This window comes from Myotis brandtii, unplaced genomic scaffold (assembly GCF_000412655.1).
Source record: "Myotis brandtii unplaced genomic scaffold, ASM41265v1 scaffold679, whole genome shotgun sequence".
NCBI classification, from domain to species: domain Eukaryota; kingdom Metazoa; phylum Chordata; class Mammalia; order Chiroptera; family Vespertilionidae; genus Myotis; species Myotis brandtii.
Window position 1 is genome coordinate 50825 of NW_005370653.1, and position 3446 is coordinate 54270.

The following is a 3446-nucleotide window of genomic DNA, read 5'->3' on the forward strand; positions in this document are numbered from 1 at the left end:
ACAAAGCGTTTTAGGCTGCTGAGCGTCACTAGGTCTGTACACTCCAGAAATCCTCTCAAAGACAAGAACAGGACAGCTAGGCCCCCCGAAGGCCAACAGACCTGAGCTCAGTGGGTGAAGAGGGAGCCTGTACTCGTCTAAGTCTCTGGCAGGATAAGCAATTCGCAGCTCCTGCCGACCCTGAGGACATCCTTCTCAGGTCCAATACTTAGGAAAGTGCTCAGACTAATGCTAGGTAAGCATCAGCTCTCAGGCATCCAAGAAATCTGCTCAATAAATGGCTAGGGCCCGGCCAGCGTGGCTCAGTGGTTGAGGGGCAACCTATGAACCAGGAGATCACGGTTCAATTCCCGGTCAGGGCACATGCCCAGGTTGTGGGCTCGATACTCAGTGTAGGGTGTGCAGGAGGCAGCCGACCGATCATTCTCTCACATCATTGATGTTTCTATCACTCTCTCCCTCTCCCTGCCTCCCTGAAATCAATGCAAATATATTTAAAAATAAATAAATAAAATTCTAGGAAGCTTCCTAGGCAGGTGGCCATGGACACTCTCCTGTTAGCCGAATCAAAAGGTAGGCCAAACTCCAGCGGTGGATTCCGAAAGAAAAAGCCAGTCTTACTGCCCCTCACTCAAGACACAGACTTGTCTAATAGTGATGCTTGCCCTCTGTGTCTACTTCCTCTTTCTAAACCTCCTTCTAAATGTCCACCTCATCTCAGCACACCAGGAGGCACCAGCCTCCCAAGGCCTCCCTGGGGGCACGCCCATGAAGACCACTTTTGCTAGCAATTCCCCAAGGACCCCCCTCCCTCCAGCCCTACTCCCCAAGGAACGTGTGGCCCGTCTCACACTGATCAGCAGGTCCGAAGTCCACAGACCCCCACCTTCTCCAGCAACTCCTGTGAACTCTGATCGAGCCTATAAACTGGAAGGAGAGGGATGTTTTTCTGTGCTCGTCAATACCAGGATGTAATAAACTGGGCCTGTTTTCATTACCCTTTAGCAAGTGAACAAATGACTGAATGAACGAATCTTTAGGGCATTCAGCAGTAACTTTTTATTAAGACTTAATTTGGAGTTTATGTACTGGGAGGGGGGGGAGAGAGAGAGAGAGAGAGAGAGAGAGAGAGAGAGAGAACGAGAACAACAATGACGTCTGGCTTACTGTCCAGGCACCACCTTGGATGTTCGACTCAATGCAGGGCGGGGAGGAAGTCTCCTTTTCTAGAATGTTCCAGCAGAGGAGAAAAGCAGCAGAATGTGCTCCTGTGCGCCCCTCTGAAAACCTTCTAAATCATGGCCATGACATTACCATGCCATTGTCCCAGTGTTCACCTCAGTTGGGGCTGATGGGGCTTCCTTTGTATGGAATGAGGATGCTATGAACACAGAAGTGTCCTGGGTGGGGACCATTGCTGAAAAGACGCATTGTTTTAGCCACAGCAAGGTATCGATTTTATTTGGTCCTCTGACAGCTTGTACTGTCCTGGGACTATGGCCTTGAGTCACCTACAACATAGTGTCCGGAGGGGGTTGCCTCAAATACAGCTGAGTGGCCCTAGCTGGTTTGGCTCAGTGGATAGAGCATCAGCCTGCGGACTGAAGGGTCCTAGGTTCAATTCCGGTCATGGGGCATGTACCTTGGTTGCAGGCACATCCTCAGTAGGGGGTGTGCAGGAGGCAGCTGATCGATGCTTCTCTCTCATCAATGTTTCTAACTCTCTATCCCTCTCCCTTCCTCTCTGTAAAAAATCAATAAAATATATTTTTAAAAAATACAGCTGAGTGGTCCTACTCATGTCTGGCTTATAGCCATCAATGGCCAGTTTATGTATATGTTTGAGTCCTAGATCTGGGGGAATAATTACAATTTCAAAAACCCTGGGACTTATGGCCAGACCATAAGCCAGGCCATGTGTCCTGGTGTTTTTAGGTGGGAAGATTCTCATCATAATGCCATGTGATTGTAATTGTACTTTGAAGAGCTTTTATTTAAAAAAATTTCACTATAAAAATAATATAACCATATTATTAAAATTTTGAAAACTAGGAAGAAAAATGTCTCACCCATAAAAACCACCATCCAGTGTATACATACATACTAGTGTATAGTTTTCCCAGCATTTACCAAAATACACACACAATTTTAGAGATCAACCAAAGGACTTATATGCAAGCATATAGGCCTAACCCAGTGGTCCGCAAACTCATTAGTCAACAGAGCCAAATATCAACAGTACAACGATTGAAATTTCTTTTGAGAGCCACATTTTTTAAACTTAAACTATATAGGTAGGTACATTGTTATTAACTTAATTAGGGTGCTCCTAAGGCTTAGGAAGAGCCACACTCAAGGGGCCAAAGAGCCGCATGTGGCTCTCGAGCTGCAGTTTGCCGACCACGGGCCTAACCAATGGACACAGACAACAGGGGGGCAGATCATTTTCCTAAGAGTAAAAAGACATGGGAAAATGTTGCTTTAGATTAGAAGGTGAGTGAGCCAGCCCTGCTAAAAGCTGGGGGTCAGTATATTCAAGTGTCCCGAGCGAGGGCAGGCATGGTGGTAGGTCCTGCAAATGCCAATTTTAACCAAGAGCAGTGGGAGGCCACTGATGGGATGTCAACAAGGGTGTGACCATCTGATTTACATTCTATAACCCTCATCTCTGCAGGCTGCCGGAGAGAGAGGAATACAGGGGTGCAGGAGTGGAGAGAGGTCATACAGGAAGTGACTGGGGGCCTTGGGAGAGGTGAGAGAGAGGAATAGATCCTTCTGAGACCCTTTTCAGAGGTAGGACCAATAGGACGATGGGGGTGAGAGAAAGGGAAGCTTAAGGAGAATGCCTGTGTTTTATTGTTTGAGCAGGTGAAAAATCATAACACCATTTACTGGGCAAGACTGAAGGAGGGACTGCTTTGGAGAGAGGACTGGAATCCAAAGCCTCAGGATATTTTTTGTTGTTGTTAATCCTTGCCCGAGGATATTTTTTCCATCGATTTTTTTTTTAGAGAGAGAGTGGAAAGGAGGGATGGGGAGAGGAGAGGAAGAGAGAGAGAGAAACATTGATGTGAGAGAGACACATTGACTGGTTGCTTGTTGCTTCCCCCATGCGGGCAGAGGATCAAACCTGCAACCCAAGTACATGTTCTTGCCTGGGACTCCAAAGGACCTCCCTCCTAGCCCCTCGTCCAAGTTCTGTCTCACCTCAAATAGTCTCTCCCTTCTTTAGAAATATTTTTAAGCCAAAAAAAAAAAATAGGAGCTATAGAAAAATCTAGCATATAAAGAGAACATCACCCATGTCGTTTAACATTTCTTTTTTAAAAAAATATATTTTATTGATTTTTTACAGAGAGGAAGGGAGAGGGATAGAGAGTTAGAAACATCGATGAGAGAGAAACATCCATCAGCTGCCTCCTGCACACTCCCCACTGGGGATGTGC